Raw genomic sequence first — 27,271 nt, 5'->3', positions numbered from 1 at the left:
ACCATGGCTTCATAAAATGTTAAAAAGCCTTTCATAATATGGCTACCTGCTGACACAAAGATTAAATCAATATTGCCTTGAACATTTCTTTGGGTGTATAAGGCCATGGATGGTCACCATGATCATCCAAATGCAGTGAAGTTTAAATTCAGGCATAAAAAAATTGTTGTTAGGGAAGGAAATGAAGGTAATAAGTGAAAAGTGTAATATCACCTCAGTTGAAAAATCCCTTGAATCTCCCAATGAAGGTGAGTATGTAACAAAAGAAAGGGAGTTAGCATTAGAAATATGTCTAACAACACAGATGTTTAGAAATAAAAAAAAGATATCGAGGGAGTAATTGAGGAGGAGGCTCTTAAATACATTGGGGGATATATTGTCAAAATATTTTGCGTGAAATACCCTGAGTTAAGAAATAAGAATAAAAAAGTACCAAGGAGTGATACTTGGATAGACTGTGTAAGTAGGGGGAGTTGCATGTACCTTCTAGTCATTTTTTTTTTCACAGTTAGTAATAATGCGGGAGATCTGCTGTACACGGGAAAGCACTCATAGAGGGTAAACATGGTTTTAAAAAGCTTTGCTTTGAATTGAAAAAGTCTAATATTGACGTTCCTGACGATGTTATAGCTTTTTATGTAAAGATATCCGTAAACGTCAAGGGCAACCATGCAGGGAGGCACTAAGAAAAAGGATAAAGTTGTAACTTAATAAAATATTTTCAAAATGCAACTGTTTTTTGTTTACATTCTTTTGGCACTTGAAAGATCACATTATCAAAAACATTCTCTTCTAAAAAAATTCTTGACGGTGTATTAGACCTACGTTCTAAATTTATGGTTCTCACCAACGCGCTCCCTCAGATGACGTAGGTGCGCAGAAGAGGCCTAAAATTGGGTCGCTGTCTGGCTGACCTGTTCTATCTGGACCGTGTGCAAGTTACACTAACTAAACGTAACGTTTACCACTTGCAAGAATGTTATTGTAGTTTACTGTTCATATTCAATGCAACCAGTGATAATAGCAGTATATCGATATATTCGCAAGCCACTAACTTAAGATTTGCACTTTTCCTTTACAGCCCTCATGAATGAGTTGCAGATGTCTTGAGCATGATGGTGCGGCGTATGGTGCAGCGCAGCGTGAGGTCTCCGCCACACACACACACACACCACCAAGAACTCTCAAATCGCCTTCATCAGCCCATGTCTTCGACAACTTGACTATCGGTGCGAGTCGTCGTAAGTTGTATGACAAATTTGGCGGTAAGGAGATCTTCACAATCGGCACCCTCACGAAGAATTTGAGGATGGCGAGCATCATCCCGGAAGAAGCCTCGCAGACGTCGGGTGTAGCAACTCATCCACGACATGGGATAACGATACAAGACCTCAAGAGGAGAATGTATATGAAGAAGGAATTCCTGGACATAATGTGCTGCCGGATGATCGCCCTCCGGGTCCTCAAACGACACTGAATATTTTAGGCAGGTGATTTACCTGAATGAGACGTGGTTTACCACAAGGATGACTCGCAGCATGGAGTGGGGAGACTGTAAACAGTACTCGGCCCACCACTAGTGATGCATATAGCCGACGCGTTAGGTGCCGCCGGGAGAAAGGGAATGCTTCGTAGTGGTTGCTCCTGGCTCGACAGAAAGATTTGGTGAGTTCTTTTTGTTTCGCCGCGGCCAATTCTTCTTCCGACGGCTGTGACATTGCTACATTTACCGTCGGTTCCCGAGCTACATCGGCCCTGGTAATAAATGCGACATACCATACAATGCGAATAGAGGATAGTCATTGCCCCACATCTGCAATATCGTATAATAAAAAATGGCCCACTACCACCCAAATTCTCATGGTAATAAATAAAAAACGTACGTGATATATCAAAAACATACAAATGCCTCTATGAAAGATACTGAATAGAAAATGGTTGTCGGTAATTCAAATCTTAAAAGCCATATCGTAGTACTCTTCCATTCATAAGTTTGAGACAGAGAAGCGAGTGGGCGGGGCTTTTTTCCTAACTGTAGTTAAGCCAAAGACAGGTGTTCGGATATCTACGAGTGTTGTGGAAATTGATGAAGCTCAAGAGGTAATTGCCTTAATAAATTCTGGTACTTCATTATATTACCCAAAATTACCGGAGGGTGTAAAACATGCTGTGCCAAGATATCAAGAAGAAACAGCTGATATATGAAAAATTATTCCAAAAAACCTCTGCGACAACCGGCTTGAAAAAATGATTGGTAGTACAGGTTAACTCAAAACTACTGGACTCGTCTACTTTCAGGGAAGAGTTTGCTTATTCCCCTTCGCGAATGGGTTGGCGAACTTTTAACTGAATTAGTTGGCCTAAAGGCCAGAACTGACGTGTGATATTTTCCAAACATAGATAGCTCTAAAAATTATAAAATTTTGCGTACATTTGTGTATTCCATGTGCTTATGTTTATGAAGGCTAGATGTATGCTTTTTCGAAAATAACTCCTGAGGAAATTGCGACGACTTTTATTGAGTATTTTGCAAATTTTATTCATGCTTTTTATTTTTAAATTTTCCGTTTATCGAACGAAGGTTTTGCAGTTAACTACTGCGTTTACTGAACTGAAATGTCCGATTTCTTAATCAGATTACGATAACTTACATATAAAGAGGTTCGTAACATTTCTTCTCAATGCAAGTTGCCGCACACTTCAGGTCACCCGCCCACAACAAACAAACACACACACACACGCACACACACACGCACACAGGAGGCACACGGAGGTCGGAGTTGGACTAGATTTTTTTAACCGATTTATTGTAGATTTTCCTACGAAACCAATTAACGAGAACTTGGGCTGCATTTAATTATCAATGACGCTATGATAAGAGGCTGGGCGATGTTGGAATACCAAGGGGAAATAAGTCATTAAAGAAACGGAGTTATTTAATAAGTAGGGAAAGTGCCTTGCAAATATTAAAAATGAAGGTTACCCTCTGTGACAATACAATACTCGCATGATGATTGAGGAAGGCTTGCGACGTATAAGAATTTGTAAATAATTCACAGGTTAACAAATACGTCTGTAAATCCCTAATTAAATGTACTTTCAAAAGTTATAGTTTAGAAACGTGCCTTGTACAATGTGGAGCATCAAGTGAAAAAAAAAGGCAAAGAACTTTGTATTGATTTAAAAATGACTGCTTGCACGAAAGTAGGGATTCCTACTGTGTAGTTCCTGGGACTAAATAAGCCGAGATGGGTCTAAATACTGTGCACAATAACGAAGTTCATTATATATCATACCGCGTTCCGATTGTTATTGAACAACCAAGGCAAAACATTCTGATTATCCTGAGAATTATCTCACGAACAGCTAAAGTTAGTGCAAAGGACTTGAAGAAAACTCCATATAGGACCAATGAAATGGCAGCTGAGGACCAGTTGTTTTAGACTTCATCAACGGCTGTGCTTAATTTATTTCAGTATGGATAAATACATTAGATTACAGAGAAAATAGGTATCTTCACAAAACTTTCTTGTAAATTGCAAACAATCGTTTCAAACTATTTGTAATTTGAATGACAAACCTAATAGCAATGCTAAACAGTGAGAGCGAAATATTAGGATGTGTTTCTTGAAACATTTCAGTAAATTAGCGGATTAGATTCGTAGTAATAAAGTTAGGGACAGGTTTTGTGTGTACTTAATTCTTGCGTTTTAAATGGAAAGTTAATAACCCTTTTTCAATTGTATTCTCTTTGAGCTTTGCAACCAAGAATTTGTCCATTTAAGATTCTTTGCAACCAAGAATTTGCCAAAGAGATATTCTTGTGAGAAAAGACTAGAAATGAAACCTTAGATTTTTCTGCTGTTCTGCGTTTAGATATGTCTTGTGTAATTAACTACTGTGAAACAATCTTTCCTCTTTATGAAGCTATCGTCGTGTGACATTTTTAGAAAGCTATCCTATATTAGAAACTAGGTCACAGCAACCCAGATTTTTTCAAAACTGAGTAAAGTAACCTTTGGATTTAAATTGTTCCTCTTTTGAACGCAACACACAAAGGGGAAAAAGGTTGACTGAAATGTTGCCAGTTACGAGAGTGATACCGAAGCGGAGCTAAGCTTCGTATTTTTGGGGAAAAGACTAGCAAATGACCTTCAAGCGAGTAAGACTTCTGATGAGCAGTGAACAGACAAACTTAAACAATTTGCTCGATATCTTTGATTAGGCTCGAGAATCAAATGACTCATTCAAAATTGAATATGATGAACTAAATCGTAGAAAAAATATACTGGAAAGGAAATAGGTTATCGCCGATAATGGAATGGTCCTTATTCTTATTCTTCATCCCCTAGAGACATTCCTTGTTTTTCTGCCAATTTTATTTTGAGAATAAAAATATCCCCACCTCGGTGGTCGCCGGTTCGATTCTCGGCCATTCCATTGAGGAGTGAGAAATGTGTATTTCTGGTGATAGAAGTTCACTCTCGACGTGGTTCGGAAGTCACGTAAAGCCGTTGGTCCCGTTGCTGAATAACCGCTGGTTCCATGCAAAATAAAAACACCATACAAACAAACAATAAAAATATAATTGCAATACTATTTTGAATAGAAACCCTCTTAAGTTTTAGACACGTGTATATAATACAGTATCCGGAATAACTTGAGCGAAACTTGAAAACGTGATCATGTCGACTATGGTGGTTAAATAAACTGGAACTTCAGAGGCCCTTATGTATTGCAGTTGTGAAATCTGATAGAAACTTCACACGTAATGACCTTGGCTTTCCCACAAGTAAGGTATGGGTGAAATGTACCAGTAAGGAAGTATATTTGCTAAGACTACCTTGTTTAATTTGGGAAATGATAAGTTTAATTTGGGAAATGATAAATTTGAGCAAGAAGTGTGATTTAGAAAACAAACCAGGGTTATTCAAGAACTCGACTTGAGTATGCAGACCACAATTACATTGTACGGCATACCTTAACCTCAGTAATGACTACGTAAGTCTGCAGCAGGCAATAGGTCTTATTTACCGTTAACATTTTTTTTTAGATCAATTTGACGCTTTTAACTTTTTGCCCTTGAAAATATGAAAGCGTAAATGTTGATATTGCATCTGGTGACTTCCTGATCATAATTAACTCTCAAACAGTTTCCAACTGATGAACTAAAAGTTATAAGAATCAATTCGTCACATATGTCTTAATCAGCTAGTTAGAAAGTTAAGTATATCTTAGTTTTACCAGACCACTCAACTGATTAACAGCTCTCCTAGGGCTGGCCTGAAGGATTAGATATTTTTACGTGACTGGGAACCAATTGGTTACTTAGCAACGGGACCTACAACTTCTTGTGGGATCCGAACTACATTGTATCGAGAAATGAATTTCTATCACCAGAAATATTCTCTGGTTCCGCGTTGGCCGAGCCGAGAGTCGAACTTCGGACCACCGGATTGGTAGCCGAGCGCGAAATGCACTCGGCCAACGTGGAACTTTAATCAGCAAGTGGGACAATAACAGTCTATAACTATAGACTGCTACTAGTGAAAGCTGATTGATATAACGATTATCAGGAGTGCCAGGGACCAGCCAACAATATTTTTTTTTTGAACTTTATTACCAAGTCACTCAACAGCAAATACTAATATTGTACCTTATCAAAACCATACGAAAGTTGTCCTTTATGTTCCAACAAACTAGTAACAGGTTAACTGTAAAACAAGCAATGAAATATTTACATATAAGATTTAGACTGCAAGTATGAAGAGGTTTAAAAATTTGTATTTTCAGGTTTACCTGAATTTCTGATGGGAGATCAAACACAAGGAGCTACAATGATGCTGCATTTCTTGTGAAATTAGCTAAGGTAAGTCTTAATTCTGATTTAGAAATAGGCAGTCAAATTTGTTATAAGTGACTTTTCAATGGAGCTTTAGTATTCTTGATTATCAGTGGCTTTACTTTAATCTTTAGAATGGAAATGTTTACCTGTTAACTAACTAGGTTTATTTGTGAGGTCCTTCTGCTATCATTTGATCTTAGTGCATCTGATTGTACGTGATTAGTTTGTGTGAATAACTAATATTTCTCATACCTGTTATTTAAAGATGCTTCTGTTTCTTCTTGAAAATGCGGCTACATAAATCTTGGCCCATTTTAACATTTTGATTCTACTAAATTTTTTAAATTTTGTAAATTTAGCCTTAACAGCTTATACAAAACTTTAAAGTCTTTGGGAATACGTGCTTTATTTTCTAGGTTCACAATGACGAACATCTGCTGATAAATCAGTCGCAGATATTTTCAATTTGGGGCCATTGGCGGTTTTTTGATGATGAAGATTATCCAAGAACTACAGTGGCCCTTAAATGTCGAATTTGATGGTTCTTGCCAAAGAAATACTTTTAAAACTAGAGGGTTTTAAGACCGAACAGTAGAGAGTCTGTATGTAAAATTTACAGGGTGATACTTCACCACCCATATAATTCAAGAAATGTTTAGAATAAATTTTTCTGATTTTCAACTGACACAAACTAGTTGTAAAAGTATCCCTGGCTAGAAGTTAAAATCAATTTTCAAGAAAAACGTTGCAGATAGCCAGTCACGAAAGTTGAGCCACGCTTTGAATATTGGTAAATTGAACTTAGGTTTTGCTAAATGTGTTACTCAAGTTTTACTCGTTTGAACTTTAGATAGGTTATTTATCCTTTTCAGGATGGGAACTAAACTCGTTAAAAGAGAAGAAACCATGATAGTCCAGTGGAAAATCACTAAACCTTGTTTTGTCACATAACAGTTTTTTTTTTTTTTTTTCTGGTAGATTCAAACCTACTTAGATATAACAACCGGGTGCAATACTTGCACCTTTGGGGAAAAATTTTTATTAAGAAAATTCAAAACGGCGGCTGGTGGCTATGAGAAAACCTAAATTTAACTAGCCTCGTGCTTCTACCTGATATAGAGACTTGAATTTGGCAACAAAAAGTATGTTTTGGTAGATAAGGAATACAATAGTGGAATCCAAATTATCATATTTTCATTACTTTTAGATTATATTATAATTAATGAGGTCAAATATCACAAATCTTTGTCAAGTATAAAGCCAATATTTTTCAAAATCTCATATGAGGTCAAAGATCCATAACATTATATTATACAACTGTTCATATATTAAATTTAAGATACGATAAAGTACTATGAATATACAAGAATAATTTTACAATTTTATGTCCATTCACTTTCGAATGAATCCACCTCAACTCTGCCTGTATCAGCAGCACCGCCTTAAACATATTCGTCATATTTTTCTTCCCTGGAGGCAGAAATTGAGCGAGGATTTTTACATTCCCCCACTGCGTGGCAGGGACACAAGTTAGAACATGAAATACAAGTACTGGAGTAGCCACAGCATGCAGTGGAACAACAGTGTAATGATGCGCATACACATTTAATCATTTTAATACTGATAGAGTAACAGGTGATCCGTCTGAAGGCAAGCCATAATGGACAGGATTAAGTACAGGTGGGTTAGCTTCAAAGGCACATCTCCAATTCTTGCAGGTGGGCTCTATACAAATGCTGCTCAAAAGCTTCTTTAGTAGGAGGCAGTAGGTACCCTCAGATTGGAGCAGAATTGCGCTTGTGATTGGCCATCTAGTTTCTCCAAACCATGTATCGAAGAGATGTTATATCAGATTTATTTGGAAATCCGTAACATGATGCTATGGATGCTGTACATTGAGACTTGACCTTTAGAACTGTTTCTTTCCCAATTCCCCACAAACAAGACACTGTCACATCCTGAAAGCACATGAGCAGCTATATCTAAGATATTGTTGTGTTTCTCAACTGTGGCCATTGTCTACACATTTTCTTCCTGAACTTGAATCAGTCATAACCAGATTGAATGCGAGTTAAGTTTTGTAGTAATGAAGTAGCAAAACAAACGCATCACTGTCATCAGCAATGACACATATACTGTGTTTACCAGAACTAGCCCGATGAATGACCTGCTGGATGATGACCACATCTGTGTTGAACGAAGATAAGGTCTCTTCCTTACGCATTGCAGATCTCTGTTGGAATGAGTTAGGTACAGTTGGGGTTGGTTCAGATACAGTACCTACCATCAGTCTTCTGCTTTGATTTAATAGGCCATTCATCTCTCAAAAATATTCACAGATAGGACTGATTAACTGAAGCTGCTGCTTCTCTGTAACAGTGAGACAAACCTTTTGAGATGGGAGTGTTGTTACCATGGTCAGCTTTTGTTGTCGGCTGGCTCTATTTCTAGCTCGTGATGTCTTGAGTAGTTTCCTTCATGCTGTTAGCATAGTATTTATCAAAGATTAAATATATATCGACATTCTGAAGGTGACTACATAATGTGCTCTACCATCATTTTTATAGTCATGAACAAGTCCATGGGAAGGCCAGTGGACTATCCACAGAACAGCACATCCATCTAGAACTATAGCATCTGGAGGAACAGATTTACGATTTGTGAACTTAACCTTAACTTGAAGTTTTGTCTTCAAAATAGAATTAGATTTTGTGAGACACATCTTGCCAGATTCATCAAACATTGATGCTGAACACTGGGAAGTTCATGTCCCAGACTATCCTCCATATCAGTTTCTCGAACTTTCTGTAAACATAGTACCCTGGAGTAGATCAGTGATGTGTCACATACTTTAACATCAACACCGATCTTCTTCCTAGATACAGACATGGTTACCACTCTTTTTGTGAGGGATTTTTAGGCCAACCTTCTTCATAACTCCTCATCAACTCTTCTCCCAGTTGGACAGACTTATCAACATTAACAGATTTAGGTGATATCCTTCCAGTGACAATGTTGGCAAGGAGCCAGGTAAAAAAAAAAAAATCACAGGTATGAACAGTCACCTTAATCTTTCCTAGATAGTGACCCTCAAGGGTTTAACCCGGTATGTATCCAAGTATCCACCTGTGAGGTATGTTTAGCACAAGCCCATTGGGGATTTTTTTTTAGCACACTATGTAACCACCTTTACGGCGTGTTTAGTACAAGCTCGTTGGGATTACCATAAAAACAAACAAAAGACTAAATATCATAAAAGATGATGGCTCCCCAAGAAATATTCCCAATTTTTCCCTATGACTTTATTACAGGCCACTATTAATTAACGTGATTTTTTCCTCCTATGACTTTCTTTCCTAGACAAAATTGTGACTTGTTTTCCTGTGGCTCTATTTCCGGCCACCGACAAGGCATGCAGGTGACCGGGTTATTCTGAATCTTTTGATGCACCCTCCTTGTCTGTTGTAACTGTTTGGTGCATATCTATATCATATAACGACATAACTCCTTTCTTTAGCTTTGCACCTACTATATGGAGGCCATATAGCAGGTGCAACACCAGCAATACATTATTCTACAAGTATGTAAACGTTGAATAATAATGACACATGGTGCGTAGGCAGTAGACCAGGTGAGAATCCATGTGTGTTGGTTGACATTCACGTTTAGTTGTTCCACCACTATATGGTGAGATATTGTTTTTATTTCCACACGATGTAAAGGAAAGAAAATGAATTCATCATTTGCAGGGTTAACTTTTATTTTTCACAGTGGTGGAAGTATATGTTGACCTTCGCGACTTCGATACTGGTATTGCGGGTCGAGATATCTCAACGCCAGCAACCAAAGGGCTAATGATTTTTCCTGAGAAAAGCCCAGAATATAAACAAACAGAGCATTACAACATCTGATAGTACACTTTTTACACTTCTTTAAACAAAAACATTAATTTTGTCAAAATTCAATTTTCTGTGTTAAACAGAAATTAAGATTTGGTTGAAAACTAATATTCCCTGATATGCAATGGTGGCCATTTTAAATAATGGCAATAAAAATTTTTCCCCAAGGGTGCTGCTCCTGCACCCAGTTGTTTTATGATAAGTAGGGTCTAGAACCAAAAATTCCATTCTGCCACAGGACTATGACTTTAAATTCTTACCACTCAACACTGACTGCCACTACGACATTACCACCATATTCCCGCTTCATATCTAGCGTCCATATCATTCATTATCATTCATTATTGCTTCTTGTAAGTAGCACTTGTCAAACGTTGTAAAATACCTGAACTGTAGTTATACTATGACCCCCTCCAGCTTTAGAAAAAGGAATCTATTCAAGAGTTCACAATTTCAGTCTAATTTTTGAAATTCTATAACGAAGGTTTCTTAGGAAGAACCTTTCATGGCCTCCTGCAGTTGTCAGTTTCTCTGTTTATTGCATAGTAAAATGTGACCTTGAATACTTAATCAAATCCACGGAGCTAAATGCCACCAGATCAATTTCAGTATTAAAGTCCTTTGGATCAGTTAGTTGTTTGGATGGTATGATATCTATAATGACCGCGCATATCAGAACAAGAATCACTTTGCAAACCCTAGGTTTAGTAATTAAAGATGTCTCAGATTTGTTGGTATTAGATTTACATATTCAGATAGTTGGGTTTATACAATATATTCAGAACTTATACTTAAAAGTTAGGTATTCATGCAATTAAGGGTTGATTAATCCTCATGATCTCAATTTTCTAAGAGCATAGTTATGTCGTATATCCTCTGCATGTCACCGTTTGAACTTTGTGAGTTTGCATCTTAATAATGTACTGCAAAAATGAACCAATTGGTAGGGAGTAAGTGAAAAGGGTTGACTAGAGAATTATTAGACTTAGTATATATTTGTTTCATCACCACCATATTAATCATATAGTATATACTTAATCCTTCGTTTCCCTAATGTTCCAGGTGATGGTAGTCTTCAGTTGTGCCTCCCTTTCTCTAACATTTTGTAAACTTGTGCTAGGAGTTAACAGCCATGTTCACTATTTCTGCTTCACTGCAGAATCAATATGCAAATAAGCCCTTTTCTGTTTTTAATCATCTCTTTCAATCCTTTTTTTAAATTATTGATCATGAAGTGATTGTTGATCATGAAGTGAACAAGTTTATTCATTTAACTGGTCATCGATGCTGGCCAGTCACCAGTAACGATTCTTGGCTCTATAAAGTACATGTATCCGAGTAATTAACTTCTATTTCATAATGGGGATTTAGCTCTTTTGCTATGCTGGCTTCATTCCGGTCTTTCAGTGTTAGTGGATAATTGAAAATTTTACAGGTCTCTCTTTAGTGGAGGTTTTGAAAGTTTAGCGTTACTGCTGACTAATTAATTGGGCTTTGAAGTCTTATAATTTCATGGTATTTATAATTTCATGTGTTTTCACCAAGTGTGATTATGCTTTGCTAGTGTTTTGTGAATTCCATTCAGTGCGTTTCGTCATACCTTTAGTTACTTGTCAAGGCCTCAAAGTCAACAGGTGTTGCATCCAGGTATATCTATCTGTCACTGCTTATGAGAATTGCCATGGGTAGTCGCCTGACCTGTTATTACTAATAATGAAGTGTGTGTTTTTAAGGTGGGTCAGTCTCTCTGGAATTCTAGATAGTTTTACCACATGGTAAAAAAACAGGATTAAGCTAAGGAGGTGAGAGGTGGGTGTTAGGGCATATGCTGCTCCTGATAGGTTTTTGACCTCGTGGAGTTCAGGCCAGCAATGGAGTGTGTATTATGCGGAAGTGGTGCAATTGACTAAAGAGGATAATAAGGGCACTGATGTCTTTCCAGTGGGCTTACAATAAATTGGTTTTGTCTTGCTATGAACGAACCTGAGTTAACCAGAGCCATGGTTCCTGACTCTGTAGAATCCCTAATGTAAGTATACATTAACACTGGGACGTTCAGGATCTTGGCTTATCGCCTAAACTGAACAGGCAGATGTCTAATAGATGGTCTTGTGATAACTGTTTTGTAACCAAGTTTTTGTTCTTAACAAATCCTTTCATCACGTGGGGATTTTTACTCTTCCAGCCATAAGTCTCTCTCTCTCTCTCTCTCTCTCTCTCTCTCTCTCTCTCTCTCTCTCTCTCTCTCTCTCTCTCTCTCTCTCTCTCTCATGCAGTACATAAGACATGAGGGAGGTGACTGACACCATCCATGTATGGGACAAAGATTGTAAACCTGAGAAAATTGTCACTTGTCAATCATATATGTGACTGATGGGCCTGAACTTAAAAAGTCTGTTGTATGAACCTATTTAACCTGGTGTGAAAACTATGAAATTAGTCAGTTCCTATTTCTTTCAGGCTAAAGGTTCTTTTTTTTTTCTTGCTACTATAAACGTTTCCTAAAAGCCGCCTTTACACGTTAAAGTATAAGATTACTACCATTGTCCATCACGTCTTTTCGATTACACAAATCAAGTTCGTATGTAATGTGATTAAAAACTAGAATAAGGATTACTGTAGCAATTCGTACCATAAATCGTGTTGGTCGTTCAAGTTCTCTGTTGCTCTTCGTATTCAGCTGATATAAGTTTTGTTTCAAATATATACAGGTTTTCAAGTAATTTGGTCAGAGATTATCATTCGCAATGATAGTAATATCCTCCTTCGCTCTTGACAGTTTGAGGTAGGAATAAAGCATATAATTTTATAAGCTTTCAACTTCTGGGTTTTATAGAATGACGATCATGTTGATCTGGCAGACTTCCATAATGAACATTATGATGTTCAATGGCTTTAAGGTTGATAAAAAAAGTAAAGAACAGTAAAGGTACCCGCGAAGAATGTAATCATTTGTCAAACTACCGTAAGAGTATCACACTGTTCATTAAGCTTCTAAAATTTTACAGAGATCTTGACTTTTGTTCTAACCCCTCTTTCGTTTTAGTTCTGATACTCGTGGCCACCTACTAAAAAATTTTCAAATTGAACCTGGGTACGCTCAAATTTTCTCACCAGGTCGTTTACACTCTTAAAATTGTACTAATCACATTTGAATTATTTTATTGAGGCCCATACAATCGGGATTTCATATGGAATATTAATGTTAAGAAATACTACCATTTACTTATGCATAGTGCAAGGTACTGTTGCAAAAATTAAGAATTTGGAGATGACTGGAGTAGTTGGTATAGCGTTTTCCAAAATTTGTACAGCCCTAAAAGGGATTGGATGTTGACATTTCTAAGCAATTGTGGAATTTTACTTCTGACACGCTCTAAACTGTCATAAGAAATTTTTAGATATTGGCATACGTCAGCAATGGATTTCAGCTGTCGTAAAAACTCTTAACTTTATCTTGATTCTTCAATCGTTATAGGTTACTTAATTGAGCGTACTTTCGTTCCTGTCTACAGCTTCAAGGTGATTGTGAAAATTGATTTTGCAGTTTAAAATTTATAGTCATGGGAATTGTAGACCGATTTGTCTTGGAACTTCGTAATAAAATTGCTGCAAGTAAGTGGACAATGTAACTTTGAGAGTACTTAACCCTTGAGGCAATAAATTACAGTTTTGAACGGTTCATAACTTATTTCCAGTTGATCTTTTCATAGGCACCCGAAATAATAATAATCATCATCATCATCATCATCATCATCATCATCCACAAAGTAAAAGTAAAAAGAGTAACTAGTAAAAAGTAAAAAAGAGTAACTAGTAAAAAGTAAAAAGTGTAACTATAATAATTTATTAATAAATAACAATCTTTTATTAATAATAATACATTTATTAATAAATAATAGATAATATAATTATAAATAATAGTAAATAATAATTATTACCAATAATAAATGATCATTATTAATACATAATTATTAATAATGTATAATAATTATTAATAATACATAATAATTATTAATAATACATAATAATTATTAATAATTGTCATGAGCACGCTTCATTTCAGTTAGGACCAAATAAAAAGCTTGCGTCAAAAATCTATATTTAGTTGTTGGCCAACGTGGATTTTTTTCTTTGATAGATTGTGATGGTACCAATTAAAAGTTAGGTTCCTTCCATGGAAAATTTATCTGGAGGACTTTTTAGGTTTTTTGAAAAATGGTTCTCTGAAGTGTTGGGCCATCACATTTGTAATTTTTAAGCTACATTTTTCTGAAGCTGCTTGGCCTTTACATTTTTGTAATTTGTAACTTACATTTTTCTGAAGCTGCAGTACCTTGAATTATGCGCATATACATTACTCAGTCATATTTTGTTCAACGACAATTCACTTGTAAATTTCAACTACCATTGGATTCGCATACTGAAAATTTATTTAGTTCTTTTTTATTTCATTGTAATTTTTTTTTCTGCGATAGCTTAAATTTGTAAAATCTTGTTTTTATGTGGTAAGGTTTTAATTGTTTATTTTTGAATAAGTATTGTCTTTCGATAATAGAACTTTTGTACTTGCTCGCCATTTGTACATACTTTGACAAGCAACTCTCATTATGCCATTATGAGAATACCTTGCTTTCCCAAAACCGGTGAGAAATCCTCCACATCTGCTCAGTGGCTAAATGAATTAGTAACTACGTCATGTGATGGAGCTCTTGACATATAATTCTGTTCCAGATAGTCTTGATTTTTCAGCTGGCTCGTAACTCTCACGATAAAGGGTAAACATAATAGATTCCAAATTAGTCTAACCAGTTAAAAGTGCGATCTGAAAAGGATATCTCGGTTGTGATCACATTTATTTATAGGGTTTTAAACACAAACTTGTGTTAAATTGGTGTCCAGAGATTTTCGAAGCTTCAACCAAAGGCTGCCGGGGTGCTTAAATTACAGAGCTCCTGAAACGTATTTTCGTCTAGTAATTTAATCTCGCTCAGCCAAAAGCCTTAGTAGAGAGTAAAATAGGTTCAGGAGCGACTTAAAATCCCAGTTGAACTACTTCACCTTGAAGGTAACATTTCTTTATTTAATAAAACTTTTATTGGCGCGTTTCCTTTCAAGTTATGCGGTATGTATGTTAAGAAATCGCACTTCAACTATTAGTGACGAAATGCTCTGCTGATTGACGTAACTGACGAGAGCTCCATGAAACTTAAAAGTGCCATCGATACCAATAATAGACTTAAAATACTCTTAAAGCCCAAATAGCCATTCGTCTCTTTATTTTATCATTTATTCTCTTTCGTCGTCTTTTATAACTCAAGAACTAATAGATTTTCATTTTTGTCCTGGACAAGTTTACTCTGATCTCATAAAGTATTTAACACAACTTCGATCTGCTGGCTCGAATATTGGGAGTTAGTCTACTGCTATATAAAAGTCAATTGGCATAATATTTCTCATCGTATTTTACTTTCCTCAATGAGCCATCGCGAGTTTCTCTAAAAGGACTAAATGAGAAGTAGAACGGAAATCTATAGTAATTTAGGTTTTTGTAGTCAATTCTGCCGTTTTCCATTAACATTCCACTCTTAAGTATTACCATCAGTCGCGGAATCGTGATTTCTTGTATTTTTTACATAGCTACATTTTTGCAAATTTTTATTTGATTATTTTTTTTTTCATGACATACTTTTGTCCAGCTAAAGGGATTTATTTGGGTTGTAATATGCATATTTTAGGTCATTGGACTTACTCTGTCGACTTTGGTTCCCACTGTTATCTGAATCTTGAGAATTTTTTTTATCTTATTCCGACAGAGTCCGCAAAAGTAAAATTACTTGAAAAAATATCTTTTTTGTCAATCGCTGTTCTGGTCATTTATTCAGCTGTTGAAATTACACTGTTGCCAAGTTTAAAAAATAAAATCGTGCCATATCCTAATTTTTACTATGAAAATCGATCATAATTGAAGTCTTCGTTGAATATCATGGTTATTTGGTACATTTAGTTGCAATTCTTGGTGCGTGGTCCACCTGAAAATAGTTTGGTAGTGCACAGTATTGTATCAGAATTTTCATCCTGTTTGGTTGGTAATACAAAAGACCAAAAGTAAGTTAAACTAACAGGAATAGCAATTGTTCTCCATAAATAAGTTAGGCAGTGATTTTTATTTTTGAGTCTACCGAGTTTAAAAACGTCAGCAATATGAAAAACTGACTTTCTTGTTTGCAAAAATATCTTCCGATAGGTTTAGTAAAATCAATATTTTTCTTACAAGTATATTTACAATTTGGATACGTTTATTAAATTTCTTCAGTCGTTATCAGTTGATTTATTACAATTAAATAAAAATAAGTGGTTGTGCAAAATAAAATTCCTTAGCAAAATTAAACTTTTATTTTTTTGGTAAAGTAAGGAATTTCTATTTCCTTTTGCGTTCAGTAAGATAATTTCCAAACAAATTTCCCAACAGTTACTCGATAGGTCTGCGTAATTGGTTTGTGTCGAAAGGTATATTTTTTTTTTCAAATATAAGCATCTGATTTGCAAACCAGCAACTTTATCTAATTGATAGTATAAATATTCTCGTAGATATTTTGATTAACAGTACATTCCCTTAAATTTGGGGTTTTCAAAGATGGTTAAGGAGTGTAAACTCTCTGCTCCTAGTAAAACTTTATAACGGTCATTTTCTATATATAGTTAAACTCAGGACAAATATGGAAGTGAATATTTTTCATGATTAAGCCGAGGAAAACTGTTTTCAACTCTAAAGGACATTATTAAAGTTTGGATTGAATTTTGCCCTAGAGCTGATGCATCTTGTGAAAGTAAAGTGTGGGTTGACAGTGGTTGCTTAATTTAGATATTTCATTGAGTTGAGTTAATTTATTAGGTGGAAATAATTGAAGGCTATAAAAATCTCAGTTACGGGAATTAGCGAGTGTTTTTAGAAGACGAAGACTGCTCCTAGTAAGTCTCTCTCTCTCTGATTGAGGACATTTTGCACATGAGTATTGAAAGAACCACTTTTTCTTGGCCCTAACTTAATACTTATTGCTTAGCTATTTATTTTATTAACTTTATTCTATGTACTTGTTCCTTTTTACTTGAATGAGAATGTTTTCCACCAGTATCTTATGCTTAATGATGCTCTTCCTTTGATTAATATAAGTGAATCAAATTCAGTTATGTCGTACAAACTAGGGACATGACTAACTTTGACGTACGATTTTCTATAAAGTAAATTGACTTACTAGTTTCCTCTTGTTGCTCTGGATATGAAATTACCTAGAAAAACATGCTATATCCCTTATGCTTCCACTGGTGAAAAGAGGTTACTAAGAATTTTCTTGGTGAGCATAAATCTATTCAATTTATGCTAAGTATGATTCGGCTGAAATTATAAAGTTCTAATAAAATTCAAAATGGATTTTTAATACTGTCTATTTATGGCGTTGAGTACGACGTAATAGAAATATACGATACGGGGTTATAGGAAGGCCTAGGTTGTTGCTTGGTAGATAATGCAGCATAGTCGTGGTGATCACAAATGTGGTTCAACTTGCTTGTAGTGCTATGGTTTTCTTTCCGTATCGAGTTTTCTTTCTGTATCCCGTTTTCTTTCCGAGGATACTCTTGTGCAAAAACAGCGATTTTTGTAGCTAAATTACTTTTTTACAATTGTTTGGAGATCGAGCATACTTTTATCACAGATCAGTCTTTTCATTAAATCTATTAAGCTGAATCTGCGGTTGTTTAATGTAAATAGTATTTAAAATCCAGTCTCGTATAGTTAATCATCGGTATTATTGACAGAATTTTAACTAAGTTTTAAAGTCACAATATTTAAGAGTCCATTATTTAATATAAAGTTAAATTCTTAGGTTATATAGAATGGTGCCCAAATATAGTCAGTTTCAGCCAGTCTTAATCTTAGATATATTCCTTATGAATTAAAATAAGCTTCTGGATCATTAGAAAACGAACCTTTTGAACCAATTACTTTTTATTTCATCAAGTAACTGTCGTCTTTGTGTATATAATAAATAAATAAATAAATATACACGAGAACTCGTCAAAAAAAAAAAAAATTTACTGGACCAATAAATTTTAAGCGAACGAAAAATCTTGCGTAATGGAGTTCATGTCCACAAATTGGATCCTTTCTTTGTTCATAACTTTGTACTTGAAGTATAGAAAGAACTTGCAGTTTTACATTTCAAGTAAGAACTTTTAATCTTGGGTCCAAAATATTCTTGAGCTAATCTATATCAATAAATAGCTTTCACAACTGTACACTGAATTTCATTTGGTCTGGTAAATGCGCGCTCTCATTTAAAAAGTAAACCCTGCAATATTGTGATGTAGTTATTTACTTACACAACCCTGAAGTAGTTATCGAATTAAAATCCCTAGACAGTGCTGCTTATGAAGGAGGATTCATATTGTCGGTCGTTACTCGTAAACTTACTGTCATGGTAATAATTAGTTTCGTTAATGTAGTAAGGCAAAACCCTTACTTGCACTCATTAGGTAATAGAAATGTGAATTAAAATGACAGTCCTTTGTAGTCGAGTGAAGGTCGTACAAGAAGAAAGCAAATAAAAAAAAAATATGGACACTATTCTGCAGGAGCTACTAAAAGACAGTTATAAAATATAAAAAGCTACTTATTTTGAAAACTTACAAGGGCCCGCCAGAGAGGAAATCCTCCCAGTGTAGGGCTATAGTACATAAAACCAAAGTAAGCGAACAAAGAATATAAAGTGACTGTGAGAAATTCCCTCCTTGTTGAACGCTGGATCTGAAAAATGATTGTCCCTGCGCGATAGGAATTACTTAAGGCTTAGCCTGAAGTAATAACTATCGTAAAAGGACCTCAGGTTTGTATAGCTAGGAAAAATACAATTTACTTCAAAATTTGTGATATTTTCATAGTTTCAACATAAAGAATTTTTATATACAATGTGTAAAGAATGGAGCAACAACCTAACATAAAATAACTTGTAAGTTTTAATACAAGATTATGACGCAGCTACAGGTGAACTGGGGCGGTCATGTCAACAGTATGACTAAGTCTCGTCATAGTAAATAGAATGCAACTTGGGGAGTTTCTTACATATATTATGGTCCACGTGCAGTAGAAGGCAACCACCTCGGGACGTTTGATTATCTCGGTGGCGGGAGAAACAGAGATGAGAACATCCGCTGTGCATCTCTCTGACCTGACTCAATCATTCACACGGAATGAAAGGGCAATCGTGGCAAATTTTGGCTTTTGAGGTTGGCTGTACGGGTCATTTGCAAATAATTGTACTATAAACAGTTGTGGATTTCTAGATTAATCCATTTTAAAACTAAAATAATTCGAGTGCATTTCTAATAGTTTTGTGGATGACCCTTTACCGTTTTTTTCAGTTTGATTGTAACCCGTGTATCAATCTTTCCTAAAAAGCCAATAGTAATAATTTTGGTGAACTATCTTTCGATAAATCTGATCATATTATGAATATATGAGCAACTGCTGTATTTTATTACCCATGGCTGATGGTATGTAGCCCATCTTTCGCTACTAAACTTTCTCAAGATATTAGCGAATTGGAAAGCATCAAGTTCATATTCTCTTTACTTTATGATGCTAAAAACTAGCGATTTGAGATTACTTTCTAGCCAACCGAAAAATGCTTATTAAAGAGTAAAATTGCGGAATCTACGAATTCAACGTTTTCTGTAATATGGAGGACTAAAATGAAGAAAAATATTAATCCAGATGTGTAATTAATGTAAGTTGCCTATCATCTCCAGAGCGTAAATATTTCACAGCGCTTTTTTTCTGAATCTGATGCTAGAGATAATCGTTATTTTTACCCGTGATTCAACGGATTCCGATTTGTTAATGTCAACATACAGATTTGAATCAATTTTCAAGTGGTAGACTAACGTACCCTGGTCTTGGATAAAAACACAAAATTCAGAATCAGAGCGACCGCTGGCAGCACCTTAAGTTTGCTGGGTAACTAATTAATTTAAGCTCGAAAGAAAGTTCCCTCCTTGAATACAAGAAGTTGATAATGGGTCCAAGTCTAAGCTCTGTCAGGACAAACTCCTCAAATATTTGGGAGGAAAACGAAAGAGCGAGTCCTTCCTTCTCTGAAGAATTTAGGCTGTAACTTGGGCCTTCATGATGAAAGACCCGCCCAAACGGTCGAGCTCCCCGCAGTGGACCTCATTCGGTGCACCATTACTTACGGTTCTTTGCAGCGTGCTTTCGGCCCCTAGCTGGAACCACTTTCGTTCCTTTAACTGTACCTCCTTTCAGAATGTTCTCGTTCTTACTTTTCCCCCCTCTCCTAACTTGATTCATAGTGCAATCGCGAGGTTTTTCTTATGTTACACCTTTCCAACCTTTTACTGTCAATTTCCATTACAGCACTGAATGACCTCATAGGTCCCAGTGCTTGGCCTAAATTCTATATTCAACTCACACAATCGAACTGTGTTCGATGTGACGTCAGGCAGCGAGGGAAAGGTCATGAAACTTTTATTGCTGGATCAGCGCCTCCGGCATTACACTCGCCCATGTGAACGGGGCCGGTAGGTGCGTCCAAGATCTACATACGCTAAGGTCACACATTCACGTATCAATGCACGCAACGCCCCACGCCATGAGCGGAAACAAATTGGTAGTTGGCAACAGCTTACGTCAGTAAACCGTAAATGTAACATAAAACATACGTAAAATCGTAGATGTACGGTGACGGGTCATCCGGGCTCTAAGCTCCGCCCACTAGGGCGCCGTAGCCCGCTCCAGTTTTGAAATATTCAAAACAAGTCGTGCGTGGTCACGCCAAAATTGTCAACCCTTTAACGTAGCCTCCAGGCCATTGGCAACGTGGGACCCCACGGTGACTAACTGCAAGGTAAGCGCTAGGGTCACCTGGATTGTTCGCCGTAGTTATTTTTCTTTTCCGCCGCGAAGGACGTGGGCTTCCTAATTGCGCTGTAGCCTACGGGGAAACTGATTCGCACATTTACAACCCTGTACGACATGGCAACGCTGCAGCGTGGTATAAAAGGTCAGGTCGGCGCTCAATACAACAACAACAACCACCCTCAGGTCAGCTGTTGTTTCTGTCTCCCGAGAAAAGCAGTTTCCTCCAAGTACTCTCCACAACGCTCTTCAAGATACCGAACCTCCTAAAACGACCAAGGAAGGGACCATCAACGTCACATCTTGCAGGACCTTCTTTCGACCCGGAGAAGACTCCTACAGCCACTCCTGCAGACACTCAGGTCGAGGAAATGTCATCTTCCACCTACAGGAGTCTTGAGTTGGATGAGATACAGAGTGATGACAGCGACACGGAGGACGACTGACGGACAGGGAGAAGTGGATATTGAACATATTCTACTTCTCAAGCCACACATCGTCCGTCAGAAGAAGCCCAAGGTGTTGGGACTGCTAATGGTATGTATATATAATGTCTGACTTAAATTATTGTTATTTGTTGAAAATATACAATATTTTACAGTACATGCAGAATTCTACCAAAGTGAGTTTACAACCTGGATTTTCATAATGCAATATTTTTACATTCTCTCATACATGTTCCACCACTTTACAGTCTGCTCTGTTTACAGGCCGGCCATTTTGTACCCTACAGCCCCACAACAGTGGGCGTGGTCACGACGTGAAGGTGACGTACATAGAACATTACACTATTGGCGGAAGTTCCAGGTAGACGTTCGACCTTGCTTTCTTTGCGCATACATTTGCGGCGCAATTTACGGTGCTGACTTTACGTCCGTTAGCCCATGTCCTGTTTACCAGCTGTTCAAGGTCATTTCACCGCGATGATGCCCACGATCCACATACGTGGGCATACGCCGTCGTGATACGTGAATGTGTGACCCCAGCATAATCTAATAATTTATGAATAACAGTGATGTGATAATTATTCATATATATGGTAAAATCATTCTTCTAAAGCAATTTCTCGCTCTTTGTCTGCAGTTTTCCCGTGTAGACGAACTCTTACACAATAATTTGTTAGGCAGTCAGTCTTGATTTTCATGCATTTAATACCATTACCTTATTCACTGACCAGGGCTACTTTCCCTTACAAATATGTTTTCAGTCCGTGCTTGAAATTTACCGCATTGGGATGATCATGTGGTCTTCTCATCTGCCTAATACAAGCAAATATATGCTCCAGACTATTCTGATTAACCCACCTTGGGTGCGCCCACACGGTCGAACAATGTGCGACGGACAAACATTGTTACCATATCATCGGCGAAGAAGGGTGACATCATAAGCGTTGAAAAGATGGAAGCAGATCTGGTAATAATCAGTGATACCAGATGAGGTTATATACCACTGTTTTTACTCTGCTCACAAATCAAAGACTGTCAGAAATGTTCAAGGGTGATGTCTGCTGGCCACAGGTATTCAAATCGGTGTGTGGACCTGGGCGACAGGGTGGTTGTTGCTAGCGTCTAGTGTGGTATCACTACTATGGTGCACAAAAAATAAAAAACAAAACCAAGACGATTGCACTAAACAGCATGATAATTGCTGTACAATGTGAGGACAAGAAGAGAATGGTGAAAGGACTAGTTGCAGAAAACAAAGTGAAAGGGGAAGCCATGCAACCATTTAACATGAATTGCTGATTGGTTATGAATCTAGACTTCACAAACTACATGCGGATGGACCCAAATACCTTCTAAGACTTGTTGGAGAAGGTAAAACCTTTAATAAAGAAGCAGGACACCTGTAAGAGAGAGAGCATTTCACCTGAAGCACGTCTAGAGGGAGCGTTGATCTACCTTTCCACCAGGTGCTCCTACAGTTCCCTTCAATTCAGGCAGGACAAGAATATCAAAACATTTTCTGTCTGCAATCACTCCTGATATGTGCCAAACCACTTATGATGTACTTAAGGATCTCTACTTAAAGGTAAGCAACGCTTGTTTGTGACAGGTGGTAAAAATACATTCATAATGTGAAGGTAATAAATATAACATGCATAATGTAAAGGTAATAAAAATGACATGCATAACATAAAGGTAATGAAAATGACATGTATACTGTGAAGGTAATAAGAATGACATGCATAATGTAAAGGTAATAAAAATGACATGCTCACTGTGAAAGTAATAAGAATGACATGCATAATGTCAAGGACAGGCCTACTATTGAGCACATAGACATGAGATTAATGTTAGTTCGTGTCATCTGTATCTGAAAAGACACTACTTGGAGTTTGGCAGCTCGGACATCACTCAACTTGAGGGGTGGCCAGTCGGCTAAAAACGAAACCATATTCATGAATATTGTTTATAAACCTGGGCTAAAGACCATATGACTGTTATTTCTTGCGCAGCTTTAATTCAAATGACTCTGAGTTTATTTGCATGTAACTTTGAACACACAGACAGATGTAATTATCTTCCTACCATACCATCGTATACAAATCGTCTCTCAGAGTGTCTTTAGTTCCGATACTACGAACATGGGCAGTGTCCGGTACACCTCGTCATAAGCGATCCATTCCGCTTCCCATTGTTAATTGGTAACAGTGTGTTTGTCCGTTGGGCATTGTTTGACCGTGTGGATGTACTTTTAGTCTGTGCTATTTTCTTAAAAGGACGAAGAAATCTGTCTGGTTGCCCTTTGTTGAGAACACTCGCTCGTCTTCTCGAGACGTTGTAGCCTGACTCCAAGGGCCAGCAAGAAAATTTACTTTGTGGCAAATAAAAAGAAAAAGAAAAAAACTGTGGTAATTACCACCAACTATTTTGGAGACAGCTTTTAAATGTCCAGATAAATAGAGCAAGAGCCAGGTCCATTTATTGGCTGTCTGAGTTAGTAAGGTTTGAGGAGTGTTTCTAAACTGAAATTTTGGATGATCGGAATGCTGGGGGGAGAGTAAAATGGCCTTTGCTGATGTACAGTCCTGTTCAAGTGCAGGATTGTCATCAGTTTATCATTTTCATTTCATTTCTCATTTTTCCATCTAGCCATACTTTCATTTCAGTGCTGAATGATCTTATAGGTCCCAGTGCTTGGGCTATGCCCTAAATTCCATAATCCATCCATCCATACATTTCAAGTCAACTCCTTACTTGCACCAGCCTCACCGTTTTTTCTGTATAAACCTGTTTTCTACTCTTATCAAGAAAAATGCTTGTTACATTGTGACATGATTAACACTCGGTGAGACTCCACAGAGCTTCAAAATTAAATTTTTATTTAGCTTATGTTTTTTTTTTTTTTTCATGTAGGCCTAATAAAAAAAGTCAAACTCCTGAATTAATTTTTTTATTATGTATGCTATGAATAATCATTACTATTATGACACTGAAATTGAAGATTTTTCCCCTTATTTCAGAGGGAAGAATGAAGTAATCCTAGAATCCACAAGCATGGAGAAAATTCCTCAGAAGAGCTGTCTGGGAGAAATAGTGCCACAGAAGGAGGGCTGATTAAATTTGACAAGGACCATTGGAGCCAGGTGGTAAGTGCAAAAAATGGGCGAAGTTCACAGAAGCGGTCAAAATAATTGGCTGTCTGTAATAGACTAGCAGAAACATTTTCCAGTTAATTTCTCTATGAAAAACAGTGCTACAAGAATTTTACAGCATATAGAAACCTGCCAGATCTACCTGGTGAACCATGTAGCAGTACCAGTGGGCATGGTGCTTTGCTCCTCAGATCTAGCACTGACAGCCTAGCATCAGCAGAGTCTACTTCAGGAATTTTCAAGAAGGAATGTAGTATATTTTGCAAGAAGGTTGGGAAAAAGACATTCAAAACTTTCAGGTTCCTCATATGAATATCTTGCCAGTTGTGAGACTCTCCGTGCAGAAAATAACATCACAGAAACTGCATGTGTGTTGGAAGACTAAGAGATGGAAGTGCTGATAGCTGGTGTGGACTTCGTGGCTAAGGAAGTGAAGGATCACAGCTCATGCAAAAATGCATACATAAAGAAAGCCAAAAGACAGGAGGAGGAGAGAGTCCACAGATTATGGAAAGATCAGACAGGTACACCATGAAACTTTCTGCAAAATCATACATTATGTTCATTGCAGGTAGAGAAAAGATTCTTGTAAAGGTACAGTTGGACACAGGTTTCCCTGGTACACCTTCTTGAGCAACTTCGAAAAATTATATGGTAACAGTGTTTACTGAGGGGGATTGGGGGGAGGACTCTTCCTCTCTTAGCAAGAGTTCCACCAATAAGCTCTGGAATTCTTTCAGTGGGAGGAGTCATTAGGTAAGGTTGGAGAAAGACACACACAACACACACACACACACACACACCACACCAACAAACACAACCACACAAACACGCAACAAGTAAAAGAAAAAGGAAAGAAATCTGAGCAGGTTATATCGCTGTAACTAAGATTACTGTCTCACTTTTAATATAAGTTTGTTTATTAAGATTCCATTTAACTTTCGTCTAAGGCGTTATCTTACCACCATGTCTGTTATTATTTATCGGTGATATTCATTACACAATACTTAAAATTGATCAAAATTTTAGTTATTGGTATTGGAGAGAATCACGAACATCATAACAGGATATTTAAACTTATCACGTAAGCCAAGTTTATAGTATCGGTTGCAGTGCGTTTCCTACAAATTCTACTATAGGAAGCTCTAAAGAGAAGCGCAGCAACACTTCATTGATCATACCCAAACACTCGGTAAATGTGTTGAAAATGTCCGACACCTTAGCTCCTCTCTCTCTCTCTCTCTCCCATATTAGCTAATTTAAAGTGACATGTCATCTAGAAATACCACTGCGCTAAGTATGCTGTTTTGATATGTCATTAACACCCTCTAATCTTGACTAAACTAATATATGCATATATATTTTTTCGGGGGCGGGGGGAGTGGTGTCGGGGATTAAGTTCTTGTTGTTAAGCAGTCTTACAGGTTTTGGAATTCTGAAATGTAATTCAAACTGACAAGCTTCTTGCTTTTGCTGTACCGATGCCCTCAGCTTTGCTACAACTGAAATGGATGGGGGACTAGGGGTAAGGTGGGCCTGTTGCGACTCCGATGAGTGGACGAAGTACTAGATATGCTCGTGGATAGTGTGTATGGCTAACGAAAAGCTCCACTTTAAATATTTTCTTGTTTATCTTTAATGCCTGCGTGTTTTTCCTAAGATTATTACAGTACTGTAGATTTTCTGAATACAAAAACATTTACAAGAAGAAGGATTGGGTTAAACTCACTCTCTTGAAATACATATAGAATGAAAAGGAGAGAGAGAGAGAGAGAGAGAGAGAGAGAGAGAGAGAGAGAGAGAGAGAGAGAGAGAGAGAGAGAGACTAGACGTTACTGAGGAATCAAAATGAATCTACTAGGGACAGAAAATTCCACAACGTGTAATAGAAAGTGAAGAAGTACTCCCAAACTCGGTGCAAACTTTTAACCATTCCCATATGGTAAACTTAATTCGTTTGCCAATGATAAACAATTGTTGATATTCAGAGGTTTCAAGTATTCATGGTTGGGTTTGTATTCCCTCTTGAATATACTGAAGAGGTTATTCGCTACACACCGTTCATTACAATAATTATTACATGATATGGATAAACATATCTACTTGGCTTATATTTTCTAATATATTAATTGTGATACATGTTTTAACGTCCTACGGACAGAAATTCCTTTCGCTCTTATCATCATTCGTGTGAGGATAAGAGACAGACGTCTCTATTGTTAAACAGCCCCTTCAGTCATTTACCTGTCCATTGTGGAAAGAGCTATTTGGAGAAATGTAGTTTGATGATACTGTCCTAGGGTTCTCTTTTTAAGTAATTTTTAAAGAAAAAATCAGGATGGCGAAATTCGCTTTAGATTTTGAAACTCCTTTAAGATATCAAATTCACCCTTCTAATAAATAAATTATAATAATTTAACCTGGAGTTAAACGATGTGCACAGGTGTGTTTACAATTTTTTTTTTTTTTTACATCATACGACATGGAAGTTCAGCGGAAGCCATTGGGTAATCCAAATATACACACTCAATTTTTACATTTATTTTTAATATTAGTGAGAAGTCCAGCCACCTTCCTTTTAGATCACCTCTTGCAATCTGTTAGGCATAGAAGATTCATGGTTTCTGACGATCTGTTCCCAGTGGTCCATAAGTTGATCTGGTCTCCTCTCCCTCACAGGCTCCCAACATTTTACCAAATTAGCCTAAATATTCTCAGTGAGGTTCATGTCTGTATCCTTACTTGGCCAGTCAAGCAACTCCAGATCCTCTCGACCTTGAAACCATTCCTGGACTATTCTGGCCGTATGGATGGAGCAGCGGTTGTGAATGAAAATGACAGGAGCAGGTGGGGAGGAATAATTCCGCTGTTGAAGTAAAAGAAGTTAGAATTCCAGAAAAATTTCAATGTATTTTTCACCAGTGAACCTCCACTCAGTCCTGGTGATATCATCCATACAATGTAAGAAGATCCAGCCCCCCACGTTCACTGTGACA

The 27,271-nt window shown here is 37.0% G+C and overlaps 1 long non-coding RNA gene across 1 annotated transcript in view; it reads left to right on the top strand.

Moving 5' to 3' along the window:
* Nucleotides 1-24,867, top strand: part of LOC135221480 (uncharacterized) — a 32,248-nt gene extending 7,381 nt beyond the window's left edge. The window contains exons 2-3 of the long non-coding RNA XR_010315975.1: nucleotides 5,794-5,869; nucleotides 24,144-24,867. This is a non-coding gene — a long non-coding RNA (uncharacterized LOC135221480). The remainder of the gene's footprint in view (nucleotides 1-5,793; nucleotides 5,870-24,143) is intronic.
* Nucleotides 24,868-27,271: the final 2,404 nt, after the last annotated feature.

The sequence above is a fragment of the Macrobrachium nipponense genome, chromosome 2, assembly GCF_015104395.2.
Source record: "Macrobrachium nipponense isolate FS-2020 chromosome 2, ASM1510439v2, whole genome shotgun sequence".
Classification (NCBI taxonomy): Eukaryota; Metazoa; Arthropoda; class Malacostraca; order Decapoda; family Palaemonidae; genus Macrobrachium; species Macrobrachium nipponense.
Note: the sequence above shows the minus strand (reverse complement) of the source record. Positions and strands in the feature narration are given on the sequence as shown.